The 22,866-nt window shown below is 49.3% G+C and overlaps 1 long non-coding RNA gene across 1 annotated transcript; it reads right to left on the bottom strand.

Annotated features, from left to right (window-relative positions):
• Positions 1-2,483: 2,483 nt before the first annotated feature.
• LOC309870107 lies at positions 2,484-7,194 on the bottom strand. The gene is made up of 2 exons (XR_014314491.1): positions 7,105-7,194; positions 2,484-2,834 (listed from the first exon to the last, which is right to left on the bottom strand). It is a non-coding gene; the product is annotated as an uncharacterized lncRNA (long non-coding RNA).
• Between the last annotated feature and the right edge of the window lie 15,672 nt (positions 7,195-22,866).

Genomic DNA, 22,866 nt, shown 5'->3' with positions numbered 1-22,866 from the left:
GAATACATAAATACAATGGAATATTATTCACCCATCAGAAAGGATGTATACTTACCATCATATCAACCTGGATGGAACTGGATGATATTATGCTAAGCAAAATGAGTCTATCAGAAAGAAAATTGTCATAGGGTTTCACTCATATGTGAAATAGAAGGAACAGCACAGAGGATCATGGGGAAGGGAGGGAAAGCTGAATGGGCAGTCATCAGACAGGGAGAAATACCATGAAAGACTTAACTACAGGAACAAACTGAGGGTTGCAGGAAGGGAAGTGGGTAGGGAATGGGGTAAGTGGGTGATGGCATTAAGAAGGTCACGTGATGCAACGAGCACTGGGTGTTATAGACAGCTGATCTGTTATTGAACACTACATCTGAAACCAATGATGTACTCTAAGTTAGCTCATTGAGTTGAAGTTTAACAAAAAGAACTCAAGCAAACACTCCTAAAAATTTGTATGGGACCACCAAAGATACTGAACAGCCAATACAATATTGAGAAAGAAAAAGCTGGAGGAGTCACAATTCCTGATTTCAAGTTGTACTACAAAGCTCTAGTCATCCTAACAGTATGGTCCTGGCACAGTAATACATACAGTGACCAAGGGGACAGGACAGCAGCTCAGACATAAACCCACAATTATGTGACCAATTAATCTTCCACAAGGCAGGCAAGAATATCAAAAGGGAAAAGGACAGTCTCTACAAAAAATGGTGTTGGGAAAACTGGACAGCTATGCACAGAAGAATGAAATTAGACCTTTTTCTTACACCATCCAAATAAACTGAAAATAGTTTCAAGACCTCAATGGAAGACCTGAAACCATGAAAGTCCTACAAGAGGGCACAGACAGTAACTTCTCTGACATGGACCACACCAACATTTTTCTAGACATGTTCCCTGAGGCAAAGGAAACAAAAGCAAAAATAAACTACTGGGACTACATCAAAATAAAAAGTTTCCACAGAGCAGAAGAACAATGAAAACATAATCATCAAAAGACAACCTACTGAAAGGGAGAAGATATTTGCAAATATCCTATGGAATGAAGGGATAGTGTCCAAAATATATAGAACGGATAAAACTCAACACCCCCAAAACAGAACGTAGTTAAAAAAAAAAAAAAGGCAGATGATATGAACAGCATTTCTCCAAAGAAGAAATACAGATGGCCAAATGTCCCCTGAAATGATGTTCACCATCACCCATCATCTGGAAAATGCAAATCCAAAGTACAGTGGGATATGACCTCACACCTATCAGAATGGCTCCCGTCAACAGCACAAGAAACAACAGGTGTTGGCAGGATATGGAGAAAGGGAAAGCTTCGTGCATTCTTGGTGGGAATGCAACCTGCTGCAGCCACTGTGGGAAACAGTATGGATGTTCCTCAGAAAACCAAATTGAGAACTCACTACCCTATGATCCAGCAGTCACACGACTGGTGTTAACCCAAAGAATAGGAGAACAATCATTGAAAAAGATAAATGCGGCCCTGTTTCTTGAAACATTATTTGCAATATAATAGGGAAGAAATCCAAGTGTCTGTTTATAAATTGATAAATGAGACAATAGATATGTGTGCGCACACGCACACGTGCACACGCACATGCGCACACGCACACGTGCACACGCACATGCACGCATGCGTGATGGAATCCTACTCAGCCATAAAAAAAATGAAATCTTGCCTTTTGCAGACACATCCATTCCATGGATGGAACTAGAGAGTGTGATCCTAAGTGAAATCAGTGAGAGAAAGACAATACTATAGAATGTCACTCTTATGTGGAATTTAAGAAAGAAAAAAAAAAATAAAGGAGAAAAAGACAAACCAAAATACAGAATTTTAAAAAATGATTTTATTTATTTATTTATTTGACAATGAGCTAGAGAAAGAGCACAAGTAGACAGAATGGCAGGCAGAGGGAGAGAGAGAAGCGGGCTCTCTGCTGAGCAAGGAGCCCAACATGGGGCTTGATCCCAGGACTGTGGAATCATGACCTGAACCAAGGGCAGATGCTTCACCGGCGGAGCCCCACAGGTGCCCCACAGGCTCTTAACAACAGAGAACAAACTGATGGTTACCAAAGGGGAGGTGGGTGGAAGGAAGAGTGAACTAGGTGAAGGGAATTAAGATTATGCTTTTCCTGATGAGCACGGAGTAATATACCAAACTACAGAATCACCCTATTGCACATCTGAAACTAATACACCACTGTATGTTAAGTCAACTGGAATTAAAACAAAACATAAAAACGATTTTTCTTTCGGTAACCTATTTGAAAAAGCTTTTGCTGTGCAATGTTCGTAAGCCCTACTTGGGAGTATTTCCTCGACAATATTTATTCAGATTTCACTGAGTTCTTACACTTTAACTGTTGATCCCAGCCCACAGGAGCATGGCTGCTTTCCGTCCCGGCTCTGCACCTGGCATTCAACGGTGTACATAGAGACAGATGCCACTCACAGTCCAGAAAGCTGTTACTGTTTCTGTTTTGATGTAAGACAGTCACAGAGTGCAGGACAGGGTTCGGAGCAGGCTGGTTCTCTATCCTGGATCGCTAATTCAACGGTCGTTCCCTGGATCCCTTCGGCCAATAGGTTCCCTGTGGATGAGCGTGCTTCCAAGCACATCCATGGAAGGTGCAAAGGTGGGTGGGCTCCGTGCAGGACAGGAAGAGGTCAAAGCACAGACAAGGGTACGATCCCCTCCCGTGATCCAGGAACTGCCACGGGAGCAACAGGAAACCACCGAGGTCATCAAATGAAGGCAGGAGGCACAGGTCACGGAATCTCGAGATGCAGGGCTCCTCCAAGGCTGCTCTGAGCTACCTCCGGGAGGAAGAGGGGGGTGAAGGAATGAGAAAGAGAAAGTGCCTGCCTCTGCTTCATGCCACCTGCCCACCGCTCCTGGCACGCATCAGTCTACATCGCTGACAGCCTGGGCTCAGGATGGGCTGGCTCGGGTCCCTCAACCCTCAGTGGGACAGCTGGCCCCAGGCTCAGGGACATCTGAGGACGGTGGGAGGGAAGGTTGCCCCTCCCAGGTCACTCGTCTTTGAGCAGACAGCCCTGCAGGACTGCGGAAAACTCACTAACGGGTCTGAGGGACGCGCCATGGATGAACTAAGGCACGGAGAAACGGAAAGCAATATTGGCTTTTAAGGTCAGAGCTGTCAGCTCAGAAAGTGGGGACAGCTTCCCTGAGGAGGACTGAGGGGAGGGCAGGCCAGGCTGAAAACGGAGACGCGGCTCTCCTGATTGGGGACCTGCAGCCCCCTTCCAGGGCAGGGCACCGTCCTCCCCTCACAGGGGATCCACGGAAGTGTTCCATCAGGGGACTGACTGAGCTGCCTCTCGAGAAGGCTACCCTGGCATCGGGTGCACAGGACCCCAGGCAGGAGGGCCAGCTGGAGGGCCAACAGCAATAACCCGGGGGCCATGGGGAAGAGCAAAGGCTCATGACCACGAAGATGATGAAAAGTAGGAGGCGGCAGCATGGGTGCCGGCTCGGAAGTACCATGGGCACCATGCCCACAGGTACATTGACTGGGTGCCTTCTGAGCGAGGCATGGCTGACCTCGGTGGGCTCCAGATGAGTCAGGACCACAACCCTAGGAAGTGTGCACCACCACTGCCCTCCCTCCCCATGCTGCTGCTAGGAACCAGTCATGGAGCCGGGTCAGTTTGTATAGAAATGGAGTGACCCCACTGCCCCCCCACACTGCCCCCTGGTGGCGATCCAGGACAACCGACATGCCTGGCCCGAGACCCCTGTCCACCTGTCTCCGCATGACTCAACAGACAGGAGGGTGTCCCTGAATTCCACAGGATACGATGAGACAGATCCACAGGCCCCGCTTCCCCACCCACCGCCAACACCCAGGACCTCGGCTAGTGACATGAAGCACACACACCATGTCCCGTTTCTCCCACTTCCCACAGAAAGCTGGGTTCTGATCCCATCAGTAAACAAGTGTTGGAGAGGATGTGGAGAAAGGGGAACCCTCTTATGCTGTTGGTGGGAATGCAAGTTGGTGCAGCCACTTTGGAGAACAGTGTGGAGATTCCTTAAGAAATTAAACACAGAGCTTCCCTATGACCCTGCAATTGCACTACTGGGTATTTACCCCCAGAGATACAGATGTCGTGAAAAGAAGGGCCATCTGTACCCCAATGTTCATAGAAGAAATGGCCACGGTCGCCAAACTGTGGAAGGAGCAGAGATGCCCTTTAACGGATGAATGGATAAGGAAGATGTGGTCCATATACACTATGGAGTATTATGCCTCCATCAGAAAGGACGAATACCCAACTTTTGTATCGACATGGATTGGACTGGGAGAGATTATGCTGAGTGAAATAAGTCAAGCAGAGAGAGTCAATTATCATATGGTTTCACTTACTTGTGGAGCATAAGGAATAACACGGAGGACATTAGGAGAAGGAAAGGAAAAGTAAATTGGGGAAATCGGAGGGGGAGGTGAACCATGAGAGACTGTGGACTCTGAGAAAAAAACTGAGAGTTTTGGACGGGAGGGGTAGGGGGTTGGGTGAGCCTGGTGGTGGGTATTACGGAGGGCACGGATTGCATGGAGCACTGGGTGTGGTGCATAAACAATGACTCTTGGAACATGAACAAAGATCAAATTTAAAAAAATAAAAAAATAATTTTAAAAAGTAAATATATCCTAGATTTCATACAACGTGAGTGCTAATGGCCCATACCCCCGATTCCTAGAAGCAACAAAGAGTCAATCATCCAGCATTGACTGGAGGTTTGTGACATGACTTGTCTGACCAAATAACAGCATTTCAGCCAACATCTCCAGGACCTCCGAGTTTTCCCAAGCGTCTCTGTGAGCCTCTGATCCTTCCATCGACCTCTTTGGGAAGATATATCCTTATCTCTGGCCTTTTCTGTGACCCTTCTGTGGTCTCCCCTCCCCCCCACTAGGGCCACCCTTGCCAGGATTCCCCGTGCCCCCTGGCTGGGTGCCCACATCCCACACTGGGCTCCACGAGCCCCATGTTTTGTGCAAGGCCTGTGCGCTCCCTCTGCGGTCACCTGGCATCTCCCTTGCAGTGGCCTGCATCTTCCTGCACTGGGTCTCCCCTGACCAGTCTGTGAGGCCGGCCTGTGCCCATGTCAAGCGATGGAAGTGTGAGTCCAGAAGGTCCAGATGACCTAGAGCCTGGGCCAAGGATGGTCCCTGAACAGAGGAGGAGTTGGGTCCAGGGAGGCTGAGGGAAGACGTGGCACAGTGAGTCACCAGGAGGAGAGTGAGCACCGTGGGGGCCTGGCCCTCAGGCCTGCTGGGAGACCGCGTCCCACCCGCACTGGATCTGCGCCAGGACTGGAGATCATCGGGGTATCCACCGTCCCCAGCTGCAGGCTGGCAGTGACTGGCAGGGGAGGGGCACAGCTGGTGCAGGAGAGAGCCCTCTGCAGAGAGGAGGGGGCAGGGACTCCCCAGCAGCAGGTGCACTGGGGAGGACTGAGGGGGGGCATCAGCAGACAGCAGTGTCTGCAGCTGGGGTCTCCACACAGGCGCCCTCCTGAGGCTCAGCACAAGCTTGTCTGGAAGGCCTGTGTCCCCCATACTCAAAGTCTGGCCCAGGACCTCTCCTCAAGCCCCAACTCCTAATCCTTTGTACTCAGCTCAAGTGACAAGAAACGGCCAATAGTTGAGGTGGTGTAGGGCGCACAGAGACGTGATTTTCTGGCCCACGCTGTAACATTGCTGGCATTTTAAAAGTCTCAGGACTTTGATTCAAAAATGGTAGAATGCCGGGGACCCCAGACTGCTTTCTAGAAGCCTGCAGCCCTTCCATCCCACTAGCTCTGCTCAGAACCCCTCCAGACCACAGACCCACGATCTTGGATCCTCAGATGGCCCAGACGACGTGCCTTCAAACAGCGATCCAGGTGAGACAGCAGGACACACTGTGGATTCCAGCTAATAATTCCCCTCCCTGGAACATGAGGGCTCCGCTGGACGAGCTGTCCGGAAACAGCCAGGCCACGGTTCCAAGAAGACACCAGAGGCTCAGGAGTAACTGAGGAGCATCTGGAGGTCAGGTAGGAATCAGATTCCAGTGGGAATCTCAGGTGGTTTTGCCTATGGGCAGCTCTAATCCCCCTAAACGCGCAGTGTGATGGCTCCACCGCGGGATGGGGAGGGGCCAAGCCTGCAGGACCCACAGCTCCACTGTCAGAGGTTGCCAACTTGATCTGTGCACAGGTGGGGAAACCTGGCCACACCCTGAAGAATTTCTGGCAACAGTAGCCATCTCAGTGGCGGTCCTTCCAGCTGCCTGAGGCAGGATCGAGCCAGAGCCCAGCACACTAGCCAGAATCGGAAGAAGGAGAAACAGTTCTTCATGGCAATAGTTTCTGAGTTACCGGTTTGTTCCTATGGTTAGTGTACTGTGCGAGGCCTTGAAAATGTGCTCCTCATGTTCTCTGCCAGAGAGGTTCTTGAAAAATCTGGTTTATGGGTAAAATCATCCAGAATTGACATTGGTTGGCACAGCCATGGTGGGAAAAGTAGGGAGTGTCCCCAAAATACTAGAAATAGAACTCCTGTATGATCCCACCACTGGGTAGACATTTGCAGGAAATGAAGTCAGTTTCTCAAAGTAAGATCTGCACACTCTCACCCAGTGTCCTGGAGGAAGGGCGGCCACCCTTAGCAACAGGGCACCTGTGTGGGAAGTCGTAGGCAATTGCCATCTGGAGGCAGGTGCCTCCCTGGAGAAGGGGCTGCCCCAGGACTGGAGGTCTCTGCAGCAGCACATTCAATGTCCTGGATACTAGGAGGAGAAGGGCACAGCACCAGGCCAGTCAAGGTCGGGATACGGTACCCCAAATATGGCACCTTCGCAAATTAAATATAGAAACTGAAAGAATTGTGCACAGAGCAGAAGCAGGAAGATCCTTCTGATCACCAGCCATCAGCCCTTCTTCCTTAAAGCAGGTCAGAATACTCCCATGTGGCACTTTCTCTCCGCAGACCGCAGGGAGGACCTGCTGATCACCAGAGTCAAGGAATCTAGGGCCACAAAGTCTGTAGGAACAAACCTGGTTAAACTAACCTTTATCTTCCCAGTTACTTCTTTGTCATTTACCAGCCCGAGTCCAAACTCCTGTGTCTCTCAATTCTTCTTCACACACTGATCGCTTCTTTGTCTGAAAGATAGAAGAGCTGTCTGTTCCAGTCACCTCTGCTGGTCTCCATGTTCATGTGAGGCTCCCACCAGAGAAGAAAATCAATATACTTTGCCTGGTTTTCTCCCGTTCATCTGTCTTTGTCAATTTCCAGACCCAGCCAGGGACCTTAAGAGGACTTGAAGGAAACTTTTCTCTCTTGCAGCCCTGGGCAAGGGTTGGTGGCAGGGGGAGTCAGAAAAATCCATCCCATATTCCCGACCTTGGTTAAAACTGCTTCTGTGCATCGCAGCACAGGACTGTGCTTGGCTGGGAGCCAGGGAGAGAGGCAGGTGGAACATGTAGGAAGCCACCTGACCCCCAGCCCGGGGCCTTGGCCCCACTGACAAGCCCAGGGTGTGATGATGAATATTACCATGGAGGCATCCTGAAATCAGACCTTCCTCATGCCAGGCTTTGTTATGGCTTCTTGTGGCGGTTGCTACTGCTGGCTTAGTGACTTTCCTAAAGTAACTTTGTTCAGTCCGTGTTCCTTGTTGTGTGTGGTCACTGGATCCTGTGCTGTTATCTTAGTGGTCAGCCAGTGGATGGGCAGAGAGGTCACCGTATTTTCAAGCTATGGGCTATAGATCAGAGGTCCCCACAACCTCCTCCTCAGGTTAGAAGAGTCTGATTGAGTGGCTCATGGAACTCAGGGAAACACGTTACTTACTAGATGACCCGTTCATTAAAAGGACAGAACTCAGGACCAAGCAAGCTGGAAGTGATGAGCAAGGCAAGCTGTGTGGCAGAGGCTCAGAGCTCCCCTGCTCTCCGAGTGACCTTTGTCTATACTTCCTAACTCATGACCTCCCTCCTTCCGCCTCATCTGTTAACTCAAATCAAAGACCTGGTGGGCACCAAAACAACCCCTCAAGCAATAGCTACTCTCAGATGCCAGCAAGATCCCGTGACACGGAACCCAAGATTGACCCAATGATTGACCGGAAACTTATAGCCCCCCGCACAACCCACCGACCTTTGTAATATTCTGCAAAGTTACAGGACAAAATATCAATACACGAAAATCTCTTTTAAGGGCTCCTGGGTGGCTCCGTTGGTTCAGCAACTGCCTTCAGCTCAGGTCATGATCCTGGAATCCCGGGATCAAGTCCTGCATTGGGCTCCCAACTCCAAGGGGAGTCTGCTTCTCCCTCTGACCTTACACTGAGGGGACAGAAATGGTCTTTTCAACAAAGGGTGCCAGACAACCGGCTGTCCATGCACTGAGGAGTGGAACTGGACCCTAACCTCACACCGCATACACACATGAACCATAAGTCAAAGGCTTAAAGGTAAGAAGCAAAATTATAAGCTCTAGGAAAAAAAAGGGGGATAAATCTCCATAACCTTGGATTTAGCAATGCTTTTCGATCCAACACCAAAGCGTAAGAAGAGAAGGAAAAAAAAATAGATAAAATAATACCCTCAAAATCCTTCTCCCTGAAACGGGGGTCCTCTCCTCTGTTGCTTGCACTTGCCGGGGATGGGACTGTCGCCTGCTCGTCCCAGTTCGCTTCTCTCCGCTCTTCCCAGATAAAGCCGCGTGGCTGCTCCAGTAACTGGCAGTTTGAGTTCCAGGCGAACGGAGCGAATCAACCCAAGAAACTTGCAAGGAACAAATCAATATACACAAATCAACGGTACTTCTGCGTGCTCGGACGGCGCCATCCGAGACGACGGAGAACAATCTCATTCGCTACCGTGTCCAAAGGAACAAGACTCCGAGGAGTCCCCTGAACCCAGGAGGTGACAGGCCTGTCCTCTGACAGCCGTGAGACCCTGAGGACACACACGGTGGGTGACACACGGAGACGGGGACACTCTCTGGGCTCAGGGAAGAACCGACCCCGGGACGCTCTCCCCACGGCCGTCTACAGGGTCCGCGGAGTTGCTCCTGAACTCCCAGGCCCCGGGCCAGCCCTGGAGCGGGTGTGGACGCGGGGAGGACCCTGCAGGGCCGAGGCGGGGGGAGCAGGATAGATCCCAGTGTGTTTCCACTCTGCCCCTGGAAAAGAAGAGTCATCTCCGCCATCACTCATCAAGTTGCAGATCTGGGGTGTGAGCAGCTACCACCCACGGGCCAAGTGGACCTCCCCCCGTCTTCTCGCAATCAAATGTGGCCGGAACATGAGTTCTAGATGGTCTGTGGCTGCTGTCAAGCCACAATGCAGGAGCAGGGTCATTGTCAGAGACACCACATGGACTGCAGCACCTAACAGAAAATCTTCACAGAAGACATCCCAGAAAAAGTCTGTGCCTATCCCTGGTCTCAAAGATCCTAGAATCATGTCCCTTCTTTGAGTAGACCATAGCGCCTCTGGGTAAAATCTAATGTCTTCACCCCCAGAGGCAAGGACTTCCATCTCCATCCTCCTCTACTGACACCTGGAATGGCGCGTCTACCGGTCTGCAGCCCAGCGGGAATTCACTGTCATGTACACGGTAGTGATGCTCAGAAACGGGGCGGGGTGGGGGGTAAGTGTGAACTTGTGAGTGTGAGCGCGTCTTTCCTCTTTGTGAGCCACAGTGTGTGAGGAGAATACAATAGAGTAGCATGCTTTCTGTCCCACAGGAATGGCTGGCCACACAATGTGGTTAGAATGATCTCAGAAGGAAGCCACCTTCAAGAACAAACTTCATCTGGCTGGACTCCCAAATCCCTTGTCCTGGACACTAGGTTCCACCAAGGCTCGTGGTACACAGTGGGACAGAGACTCCCCGTGCCCATCAGGATTTTGAAGGATGCCTGCTGTTCCAGGACAAAAGATCCCGAAACCATTCATCTGCCTGTCATTCAGCCAGGCATCTGGGAGAGAGATCTACTCCAGGCAGAAAGGACAGACCGAGAGACAACAAAGGACAGTCTCGTGTGACAAGTGCCAAGGCATGGAATACTCAGGAGGACTGGGGGTGTGCAGGTTTGGCCAAACCTGGGGGCACAGGTCTGAGAATTATCCAGGAGGGTGTCACAGCTGTGCCCTTGTGTGGCTACATATGTCAGTGTGACCGGGAATTGGTCAGACTAGAAATGACAGGGTGGGCAAGGGGCGGTGTCCCTAAACTGTTTTCTGTAAGGCAGAAGTTTGGTAATGAGATTTCTTTCAGCACGGTTTCATGTCACACGCATCTGTGAGTCCCTAAAGCTGCTTGTGTAGAACATCAAGGACGTAGCTGGCCATTGCTTTTCAAGCCTGAGGTGCCAGGGGGGAAAGCAGCACACTTGATATTTCTTTCTTTTCTTTCAGAGTAGGATGACTTTTCCTGCCTTCCTCTCTGACCTAAGCACAGGGAACAAAGGTAACACAGATCTACACTTGAAAGGGTGACAGAAATCTGCAAACCCACATTCTCCCAGGAGCTGAAGGTTCAGGACCAGGCTGACAGAAAGGGGAGGCAGATAGCAAGGAACCAAAGGAACACGTTATATGCCTGTGAGCTGGCCCACTTCTCTGTCTGTCAGAAGCAAGCCGTGCCTGACAGGAGGGAGTCACACCTGTGTCTGGTCCGTCTGTTTGCTGTCCCTGAGCAGAACAGAGGATGTGCTGGGCTGGGTGTGGGTGTTAGGGGGTGGGGGTGGGGGGGAGATGGCCAGCTGGCTACAGATGCTGCCTGCCGAGGACCTGCAGGACCAGCTCCTGGTCCTTAGCTAAGATGAAACAATTCTTATGTTTAGTTGCCTATTTCCCGGAACAGGAAATGTACTCAGTGCTTTGGTGACTCTATCCTCTCCCATGTTATTTAAAAAAAATAGGTAGGTAAGATAGACATACAAAAGGCTGTCCCTAGTTAATGTATGCAACTTGACCCTGACCCTAACCCTAATAGCTAGTTAAGATATACTCGATTTAGAAAATTGCTCATAAATTAGACGATGGTTTGTAGGAGCTGAAGAATTCAGGGTCCAACCTTCTTCTGTATTATTCTCCCTTGAATCTGGGAAGTTGGAACACATTGGGCCACGTGCTATCTGGAGAATGGCCACACGGGGGCAACAGTGAGTAAACATTGGCGCAAACCCCACTACAAAGCCTATTCTTCCTTCATCTCGTCAAGGCTTGTTCAGTGTTTACAGATCATTTTGTAGATTATGGAAAGTGTGACTTTGTTGAATTTTTTAAAAACAAAGCTAATTCTTTCAACCTGTTAAAAATAGAAGACGCTTTCAAAAATCTCAGAGTTGGCGAGCAGATGAAGGCCCAGGAGCCTGGGAAAAGGCTATTACTATGGAATCTATTCAGGTTCCATATTCTAGAGCGCACACCCTGACGTTGGAACCCGTGACAAGTCTCCTGGTCCTTTCCTCCACCAGACACCCCCTACCACCTGACGACTCTAGCCTACTTCTTGGAATGCCCATTCCCTTTTCCAACTCGATCGTTCACTTTCCCTGTCACTGCCATAGTACAGAATACATTGAACTACATACTTTCTGTCATTTAAAGGTTTTTTGTCATGCTTGCCATGAAGCTATACTTTGCATCATCAAGCCTGATTGGAATCACTTGAACCCACATGACACCCTTCTGTTAGAGAAGGCTACCCTGTACTTCCTACAAAATGTTTCTAAGGAAGTACAAGTCCATCAGAGCTACAGTGTGAATGGAGGTATACAGCCTGCCTGGTAGTAGTCAGTAATCTAACACGGGTTGACCACCCCCACCAGTCTCACAAAACCTTCCTCTGTCCCCATGGATGTCGTGGTCTGCCCTCAGAAAACACCTCAGGAAACTAAGCTTTAAACTGAATGCTCTCTTCATGCTCTGGTTCAAATCTTGTCCAATCACAAGAGTATGAAAGTAGAAATCAGTCACAAGAAGAAAATGGGACACTCAAAAATATGTGGAAATTTAAGAACATGCTAGTAAACAATCAATGGTTAAAGAAGAAATCAAAAGAAATTTTAAAAGTACCTTGAGACAAATGAAAAAGAAAACCTATGAAAAGTTATGGGATGCGGGAAAAGTAGGTCTAAGGGGGAAGTTCATAGAAATTCAGGTCCTCATGAATCCCCCTGAAAGCTCTCCAACAACCAAACTAATTTTACATGGGAAAGAAGGGGGCTGGGGGGAAACAAGCAAAGCCCCAAATCAGTAGATATAAGGAAATAACAAAATGGAATGTAGAAATCCAATGGAGACTAAAAAGACAAAAGATCAATGAAAATATGAGCTGCCTTTTTGGAAAGATAAAACTGACAGACTTTTAGCTAGACTCACCAAGAAAGAGAGAGGGCTCAAATACAATCAGGAAAGAAAGATAATTGATTCCTGTCTTACATCAAAATCTTGGAAGAGAACACAGACACCAACCTCTTCGACCTTGGGCACTGCAACTTCTTACAAGACGTGACTCTAAAGACCAGGGAAACAAAAGCAAAAATGAACTACCAGGACTTCATCCAGATAAAAAGCTTCTGCACAGCAAAGGAAACAATGAACAAAGCTAAAATGCACCCCTACAGAATGGGAGAAGATATTTGCAGATGGCATTATAGATAAAGGTCTGGTATCCAAGATCTATAAAGAACTTCTCAGACTCAACACCCAAGAAACAAGGAATCCACTCAAGAGATGGGCAGAAGACAGGAAGAGACACTCTCCAAAGAAGACACACAAATGGCCGACAGACCATGATAAAACGCTTCACATCACTTGTCATCAGGGAATTCAAAACCACAATGAGATCCCACCTTCCAGCAGTTAGAATGACTAAACTTCACAAGACAGGAAACAACAAGGTGTTGGCAAGGATGCAGAGAAAGGGGAACCCTCTTATACTGTTGGTGGGAAGGTAAACCGGTGCAGCCACTCTGGAAAACAATGTGGAGATTCCTCAAATATGTTAAAAATAGAGCTACCTATGACCAGCAATTGCACTAATGGGTATTTACCCCCAAAGATACAGAAACAGTGAAAAGAAGGGGTACATGCACCCTAATAGTCATAGCAGCAATGGCCACAAGAGCCAAACTGTGGAAGGAGCTGAGATGTCCTTCAACAGACGAATGGATAAAGAAGATGTGGCACATACATACCATAGAATATTCCTCAGCCATTAGAAGGGTCGAATACCCGCGATTTGCGTTGACATGGATGGAACCGGAGGGGATTATGCTAAATGAAATAACTCAAGCAGAGAAAGACAATGATCATATGGTTTCACTCATCTGTGGAACACAAGAAATAGTATGGAGGACCACTGGGGAAGGGAGGGAAAACTGAATGGGAAGAAATCAGAAAGGGAGACAAACCATGAGAGACTCTTGTTTTTTTTTTTTTTTTTTTTAAGATTTTATTTATTTATTTGACAGAGAGAGATCACAAGTAGGCAGAGAGGCAGGCAGAGAGAGAGGAGGAAGCAGGCTCCCTGCCGAGCAGAGAGCCCGATGCGGGACTCGATCCCAGGACCCTGAGATCATGACCTGAGCCGAAGGCAGCGGCTTAACCCACTGAGCCACCTAGGCGCCCCAGAGAGACTCTTAATCATAGGAAACAAACTGGAGGAGAGGTAAGTTGAAGGGTAGGGTAACTGGGTGATGGGTATTAAGGAGGGGACATGTCGTGATGAGCCCTGGGTGTTATATGCAACTAATGAATCATTGACCATTACATCAAAAACTATACCTTGGCTAACTGAATTTAAATTAAAAATTTTTCTATTAGATTATAAGTCTACTTCTTATTTGAAAAAAAAATGTGAAAAACTAAAAAAAAAAAAAAAAAAAGAAAGAAAGATGGTCTATTACAATGAATACCACAAAAATAAAAAACATTTAGAATACAAATGTAAAATAAGTAAAAATAAATAAATAATCTCACTGATAAGAAAGAAAGAAAACAGGCAAGCCAGCAATTAAGCGAGCTGGAGTCACCACACTCCAATTTCAAGCTAGATTACAAAGCTGTTATCTTCAAAACAGTATGGGACTGGCATAAAAACAAACACACATGTCAATGGAACACGAAAGAAAGCTCGGAAACTGGTAATCACAGTACTTTTGGCAAAGTTTATTCATTAGTATATTAAAAGTATATTTAAACTTAGCTCTGATAGAATTGTTAACTCTGAATGGGAATTAATAATATGGATGTCCTCTGCTCCAAAGTTTGTTTCCAATAAGTGCATTTTTTTAAACATGCTGTTTTATATAAATACATATTTTAAAATACGGATGACTTCGAATCCACACTTTTAAGAGAAATTAAATTCACTTAATGAACCTACCACGGAAAAGGAAATGTAGGTATCCATCATCACAACTGAGAACATCACAAAAGAAGACTTGAGACACAATCTGGTGTCTGATGGAAGAACAGAATGCTGCTTACGTAGTTCTGCCCAAATGCTCAACCTGTTGAAAGCTATAGATCCAGCTACTTAATTTACAAAAACACAGATGTCAGAGAAAAGTCCTAACAAAGAGTATGAAGACGTTGCCAAAGAAGCCCAACACTGCATATATTCCGACAGAAAAACTATTTTCCCAACAAATAAACTGTAAGACAAGAAAGAAAGGAAGAGAGGAAGAAAGAAAAGAAAAGAAAGAAAGAGAAAGGGAGGAAGAAAGAAAGAAAGAAAGCTCAGAAACGAACCCCCACATGTATAGTCTTAACTTATGACACAGCAGCAGAAAACTCACAATGGGGAAAGGTCTGTCTCTTCAGGGAATGGTCCTGGGAAAACTGGACACTAAATGCAGAAGAACGTGATGGGGTCACATCTTACACCGCACACGCAATTCATGAATGGATGAATGACTTGAACATAAGAACTGAGTCCCTAAACCTCCAAGAAGAAAACACAGGTAGTAAATTTCTCGATACTGGTTTTGGGGAAGAGTGTCTTCCATCAGACGCCAAAAGCAAAGGCAACAAAAGCAGAAATAAGCAAGTGGAAAGACATCAAGCTGAAGTTTCTGCATGACAAAAGCAGCTGTCCAACCTTTAAAAGACAACCTCCCCAATGAGAAAAAAAAAAAATCTGCAAATCCTATGTGTGAGAAAAGGCTAATATCCAAAGTACACGAAACAGTCCTTCAAATCCAAACACAAACTGAAGAAAAACGGGGGAGAATATGTGAAGAGACACTTTCCAAAGATGGCATCCAGGTGGGCAACAGACCCCAAGAAAGTTGTTCAACATAATGAATCATTGTCAGGGAAACAGAAGTCAAAACCACAATCAGCTGTCGCCTCACAACAGTGGGAATGGCAATCATCCCAGAGACAGACACCCGGTGTAGTCAAGGGTGTGTAGACAAGAGGACCCTGTGCACTGTTGGTGGGAATGGGAATGGGCGCAGCCACTGCTGCTATGAAACGCTATGGAGGTTCTGGGGAAAAAATGAATACAACTTCCACAGGACCCAGTAGCTGCTCTACTGAGTACTTCTTTAGAGAACACAGAAACACTCCCTCCAAAAGAGAGATGCCTCCCATGTTCACGGCAGCAGTATTCACAATAACCAGACATGGAAACATCACATCAAAAAAGTACTGAGAACAGATGGGTGGTGGCCGATTCTGGGATGGTGGTGGGGAAGGGGAGAAGGTGGTCCAAGGTGCCACGTTTGAGTGATACAATCCGCACGTCATGGAATGTTCTGTGCAGCATGGAGACGAAAGCTAACCCTGCAGGATGGGGTCCAGGCTCTCCCGCTACTTGAAAGTACAGTGTTCCTAGGACACCTTTCACAGCAGAAATGGTGTGAACTGAAAAGGGTACGACCATTCATTTCTACAGAAAAATGAGTGAGCACGCTCAGACACCGAAAGTTCTTCTCTTTGGCTCTTCTTGGGCCTCAGGACACAACTTCCTCACAGAAGCCCAGAGGGAATGGAGAGAAAGCACAGCAGATGCTCACACACCCAACGGAAAGTGCTGGTGGCTGGACGTGGAAAGCCAGGGCCCCGGAAGGAGCCGGTTGGGGTGCACGCTGCCTCTGTGGTGGTTCCCCGCAAAACAGATGCTGAATGCGATGCCCACTTTTTGACTTTTTTCATAAGAGGGAAATCCTCTTCAGGTTTATTCTTGTTACCAAGGCTGTGTAATAACATAGATCTTTCCAAAAAGCCAAGTGTCTTACCATGAACTCTGAGAAAGGTGGGGGAGACTTGTATGTGAAAGTTGCTGAGGGGAGAAGTTCAGAGTTCTCCCGGACACAAACATCAGCAGGTTCACTGTGAGAGGCACTGTCTCAGCAGGTGGAACACGGACCTCCTTTTGCCTCGCTCGGGACAACCCCACAAGAGCTGGGAGTTACCTCAGTTCCTCCTGTCTCCCACTCACAACATCAAACCCAAATCCTGTGAGCTCCATCTCCAGTAGGTACCGGAATAGCACTAACCCCTCCTTCCAAGGCTGCATGTCTGATCCACACTGGAGCTCATCTCTTGCCTGAGTTTCCGGAAAAGCTTCATCAATGACCTCCCTTGCCCATCCTCAAACCTGTGTCCTCTGTTCTCAACAGTGTAGCCAGGATGGCCCAGAGAAACAGGGTCCTATGGGGTCACAGCCCTGCAATGGCTTTCTGTTACCCTACTGTCACCTCCCTGAGGTCATGTCCTAAGCTGTCTCCTGTGGTCACAGGGTTTTCTTGCTGCTCCTGGACATACTTGGTATACTCCTGCCCCAGGGCCTTTACATATGCTTTCCCTTCCATTTAGAAGGCTCTAGGTGTGATATCCCTCATGTTCTTTTGAACTTGACTCAAGCATCACCTTCTTAGTGAAGTCTCATCTGGCCCCTCTGTGACTAGCAAACACCACTGCCACCTCCCCTTCAGCACCCCAGCCCCGTCTCCTGCTTTCTATTTCCAAAGCAGTTATCACAGTCACCAGACCATCTCGGCAAGGGGGAAACGGAGCCCTACTCGGCTGGTTTCACCACTGACTCCCTCCCTCTGATTTCCTAGTCCAGTGCCCTGGGGGAAAGGGTGACCAGAGCTCTTGCACAGGCAGGAACCCCAGACAATGGGTCTCCCTATGGCACCATGAAGACCATCAGGAAAATGAACCATAAGAGGAATCCACTTGCACATGAAACCTGAAACCGGACACCTTCCTCCATTCCAGGGGGAGCACATCCCCGTCCTCCCCTTGCCGGCTGGCCTCACCTGTGAAAGCTGAGCAGAGAAGCATCCCAGCATCCAAACCTCCCTCTGGCCAAGGTCCTGGGGAACAGACATCTGTTTTTGCACCAGCCACCTGCGACAGATGCCCGGCGTCCTCCTGTGCTGGGGCAGAATGTGCACCTGTCCTCTTTCCTGGGACATCATCTCAAGCCAGGCTTTGCCGCCCAGGTTTCAGGAAGGAACCTGCCGCCGCAGCCGCCGCTGCCCAGGCTCCGTCTCAGTCTCACACGGGAGGCCCCGCGTGCAAGGAGAGCTCCGAGGAGACTGCTGTGCCATGTGGCCTTGGAACCTCATGGCAGGAGTTGAGATTTCAGTTCCAAATGAAAACTGGCCTCTTCTGCAGGGCACAGGAAAGGGGAGGATTTCTCAGGGGTGTGGCTCTGGAAGAAGTGCTTCTGCGGGCTGAATTCACAGACGCCAGGAGAGGACACCTGCGGCGCCTCGTCCGAGGAAGCGAGGGGCACGCTGGGCAAGAATCCAGAACGCTGCCTGGGAGCTGCTTCCCACCAAGCTGCCGAGACGGGGCTGGAGAACCCAACAGGAAGCCAGTTTCCTATCACATCTGCAGCAGGAGGGCTGGCTGGGGAGCAGGGCCCCATCCCTGAAGCAAGCTGGCCTGTGCATCCAGAGCGAAGGCCACGGCCACGGCTCACAACTTCCCAGCTCTTAGCTGACTCCCCTGCCAGGCCCTGGCACAAAGCTGCTCACAGAGAAGCCATCTCCAGCCTCGGAAACGTTCATCACCAGCTCTGGAATCCCTTGGGCTTGTCCACACTGGCACCCAGGTGTCCTTTCCAGAGCATTCCTCCAGTGCCCGAGGGTTTCAAGCCACCTTCAAGCTGCCCTTCAAAAGGCAGGAACAGGTCCGTTTAGGCAGACGGGCCGGTGACTCCGCGTGTGGGAAACTCAGACCACATCCTCCCTGAACACCAAGCTTCCAAGTCCAGGCTTCAAACCCTCGCTCACTGGGCACGGAGCACCACGTCAGCATGAACATGGCTCTTTCACATCCCTTGTCTCCCATTCCTTCGAATCAGAAACCAAGCTCCAGGCACCACTCCATTTTCCCTTCGGAGAAGTAAGGAAAAGGAGAAAATAAAGCACTCGGTGGGCACAGCACTCTTCTATCCACATAGAACTCCGTGTTCCTTCTCATCCGGGCGGCCCCACGTTGCCCATACTAATGAGAGGCGCCACAAGTTCAGTCCTCATAGATATATCTGACCTTGTGTTTTTCCTTTACATATCTGTATCTCCAAGTCAATGTCTAGATGGCTTTCTTAAAATAACAAGAATCATGATGACAGGGTCGCGTAAAGGTCGGGGTCTCCATAACCGGACAACACGGCTCTGGTTCAGCCGAGGATGAAGACACAGCCTCTTCCCACGAAGCAAAGCCCACACCCTCCGGGATCCTGACAGGCCTCACAGGTGATGGGTTCCTTTGCCCCCTGGAGCTGTCCAAGTGCAAAGGATGCAGCAGCCTCTGGGGTCGGTTCTGTTTTCTTCATGAATTCCCTAGTTCAAGTCGCAAGTGATGCACCGGATCAGGTTTCAGAGCCCAGGATGGGCCACAAGGTGAGCAGCACCCGCCCCGGACCCCGGGGATGCCAGAGAAGGCTCACAGGGGCTTGTGTTCCATGGGGAGCACAGTGAGCTACTCCCCAGCCTCCTGGACAACCGACACTCCTCCATTTCTCCCCCTCACCAAGGTCCATTCTCATGAGACTTTTACCCAAATATTGTGAGATGTCAGGGAAATCTCGTGAGATCTCAGTCCGAATCTTGAGATATCTCGGTCCCCATCGCCAGAGAACTTAGGCAATTCTCACAAGATTTCTACCCAAATCTCAGGAATGAAGACGTAGATCAGACAAAGGGTGTTGGGCAGCAAAGCAAAGTTTATTGAGCGATTGTACAAAGCTCCTGGAGAGGGAGGGGGCCCAAGAGGGTTGTCATGGAGTTTTTAAGTCTAGGGGTTTTGATGGGCTTGTTGGCAGGCTGTTTTTTTGTTTTTTGTTTTTTGTTTGTTTTTTAAAGATTTTTTTTTTTTTTTTTTTTTTTGGACAGATAGAGATCACAGGTAGGCAGAGAGAGAGAGAGAGAAGGAGGCAGGTTCCCTGCCGAGGAGAGAGCCTGATGTGGGACTCGATCCCAGGACCCTGGAACCATGACCTGAGCCGAAGGCAGAGGCTTTAACCCACTGAGCCACCCAGGCACCCCTGTTTTTTTTTTTTTTTTTTTTTTTTTTTTTTTAAGATTTTATTTATTTATTTGACAGAGAGAGATCACAAGTAGGCAGAGAGGCAGGCAGAGAGAGAGAGGAGGAAGCAGGCTCCCTGCTGAGCAGAGAGCCAGATGCGGGGCTCGATCCCAGGACCCTGAGATCATGACCTGAGCCAAAGGCAGAGGCTTAACCCACTGAGCCACCCAGGTGCCACGACGGGCTGTTTTAATCCGATTTACCCTCCGGAGCCGGTCACCCAATCAGGTTTTTGATATCTACCCATCACGTGGGAAAGAAAAAGGTGGAGTGCTCCTTCCAAGGTGATATAAGATGCTTTTAAGGGTCGTTTCCATTTATTTATTTATTTAGAAATTATATTTTATTTATTTATTTATTTGACTGACGAGATCACAAGTAGGCAGACAGGCAGGCAGAGGTGGTGGGGAGCAGGCTCCCTGCTGAGCAGAGGGCCCCATGTGGGGCTCCATCCCAGGACCCTGAGATCATGACCTGAGCCCAAGGCCGAGGCTTTAACCCACTGAGCCACCCAGGCGCACCAAGGTTGGTTTCCTTTCAGGGCATAAGGTGGGGTGGGGCTTGTCCCTTGCCTGCCTTTCTTGCAGCTTCCCTCATTACCGACAGGCTAGCCCTGGACCGTCTGCCTCTGGACCCCTTTGAAATGGGAGAGAAATCAGCGCTCATCTCATGTAGACCACCGCTGTTTCTAACTTTCTGGTGTTAAGCCGCTGAATCTGATCTTAACCAATCCATTTGGGACTGTAAGCTGTTACCTCTGGGTTTCCTCGCTGGAGGATCATTGTCTCATCCTCCTGGGAGGCAGCGGGCTAAGCTGCACAGCGTGGACTTCAGGTTGGAACCCTGCTGTGCTGCTAGCCACATGCTGCCTGTATCTCCTCTTCTCTGTACCTGTGTGTCTTTCGAAAGGTGACCTGCATTAAATTCGTGCATACCACATACCTGTCGCACCACAGGGACCCAACAATGAGCCCACCACGATTCAGCACTCATCCCCGTGTTGAGCATTTTATTTTAAATACTCAAAAGAAACTCTAGGTAAATGCACACCGGAGTTCATTTCTCGACACGCTGACCCTGCGGTCATCTGTGGGGAAACACGGGTGGGGTTAGGTGAGGTTAAAAACAACCTCAGAGAAGGCAGCAGGAGCACAGGCTGGAGGGAAGTTGCCAGAAGGAGAAGCGAATGGAGTCTCCGTGTGACCTGGAACGTCCTCTCACTCAGAGCAGAGCTGGACTCTCCGCCTGAAACCAAACCAGAGGCCCACGGGACCTGGGAGGGCGAATGCCTCCCCCCCGCCCCCGTACCCCACGGAGCGGTTGTCCCCTGAAGGCTAAGCCCTGGGGTGAGCGACAGCATTTCCAGCGGGTGGGACACAAGCTGACCAGTGGGGGAAGATCTGTGTGTGGGGTAGAGGCAGGAAGGCCGAGTGAGCCGGTGCGGCCCCGACATCGGCGTTGAAGACTCCACTTAAAGGACCCCGAGCAGGCCGATTGTGCGCAAAGCGCTCCCCACGGACACTGGAGATGAATGTTTTGGGCGGCCAGCCAGCGTCGTAAACGCCCTGTGCCCTGCTCTAACATAAGAAAAATAGGCTTGGGAGAATTCAACATTGTCTGTCTCTTGGCTGGTTCCGAAGTGCGGCAAGGGGGAGAGAAGTAAGATAAGTTACTGGCAAGGGGAAACGGACCACCCTGGTGATCGAAATCATGGCGGGGCTCCCTACCCCCACAGGGACCCGGTCCGCGGGCCTCTGCAGAGGTAGTTTTCACATCAGTTTCCTCTTGGACCCTTCTGGCGGGGCAGAGACCCTACGGACTTCCAACTTTGCCCAAAAAAATAACTATATAATCTTAGAGTTGGAAGAGACCGGTTCATTGAGTTCAGTCCCGCTTTTCCACTTGCGAAGTGTTCCAGAGAGAGCAGGGGAGGCAGCCAGAGTCCCGGCTAGTTAATGCAGAGCCAGGCCCGGGATGGGTCCATCTTCTAGCATTATGCGTGTTCCATCTTATAGCATTAATCAGGTCAAGGAACTTCTTTCTCAGTTTTATTTTCTTATGTGGATTCAATTACCAACCAGCTGGGAACAACTCTTACTTTAAAACCTGCATTTGAACAGGATCTGAAATTTCAGACTCCTAAGAGGGCCTTGGAACCCTAGAGCACGGAGACCCATACACGTGGGGCGGAAGAACGAATGAGAACGGGTCTGCAGAAGCCAGTGGGGAGGAGAAAGAGCTGAAGCTGGATAGAAGGACCAAATCATTTTTTAAAACAGCTTCTAGGTTTCCTAGGCTACTGGAAACAAATCGAGAGCATGATGGGGTACAGAATTTGCATCTGTTTCTAGAAGTAGGATACTAAAAACGAGGATCCCCGTAAGAGCACTAAGTCCTGGATTTGCAAACCTGCAAGCTTGCAGTCAAGCATTTCCCCCGTACCCTGTAAGATACAGGTCTAACTCCATGCTCCATCCATTGATGATCCAAAGTGTGGGCTTTTCTAGATGTTTGGTTCTTATATTCATGGGGTCGGAGAGGTAGATGGGGAAAACAGAGGCCAGGGAAGGGACATAGGCAGGGCTACTTGGCTAACAATGGAGCCCAAATTCAAGCCCTGTCCCCAGACTGACTGTAGGTCTCTTTCCACCCTGTGGTGAGTCTTTTGCGGGAGATGCGAGGGGAGCTTAAACACCCAGGAAAAGCTCAGGAGACCAAGAGGCACTGGAAGTCTGTGGCCCGCCCATCCCTGTGTTGGGGAACCATCGGAGCGGCCACCGGCACAGGGCCCAGCCCTGAAGGCTCATGGGGCAGCTCCTGCACCCACAGCCAAGGACAATGGACAGAGGTACTTTCATGTAAAATGTTTATTTGGAATACTTTTGCTACTGAGTGGGCCAACCGTCCGGAACTAGCAAGTCCTTCCATTGTGCGGAGAAACAAGAGCTCCCCAGGGACATTCATCTGGGCTCTGCTGGCATCATGACTTCTCCTCACCCATCTCCACCTCTCCTCATCTTAAGGCCTCTGGTGCTGCCGGATCTGGAGGCGGCGAGCCACAGCTGGTGACTGGGTGTGACCCGTCGTTGTGTCTCTTCCTGGGATCCTCTCTACCTGCCTCCTTCTGCCTTCGTGGTGCCCAAAGAAATGATGGGCACATACAGAGCTTCTGTGGGGTTCCAGGCCTTTGTGGTCACCACACTTGGGAAGGTATTTTTGGTTCTGTTTTGTTTTTTTTTTTCTCTTCGAGAT

The sequence above is a fragment of the Mustela nivalis genome, assembly GCF_964662115.1.
Source record: "Mustela nivalis genome assembly, chromosome: 7".
NCBI classification, from domain to species: Eukaryota; Metazoa; Chordata; class Mammalia; order Carnivora; family Mustelidae; genus Mustela; species Mustela nivalis.
Note: the sequence above shows the minus strand (reverse complement) of the source record. Positions and strands in the feature narration are given on the sequence as shown.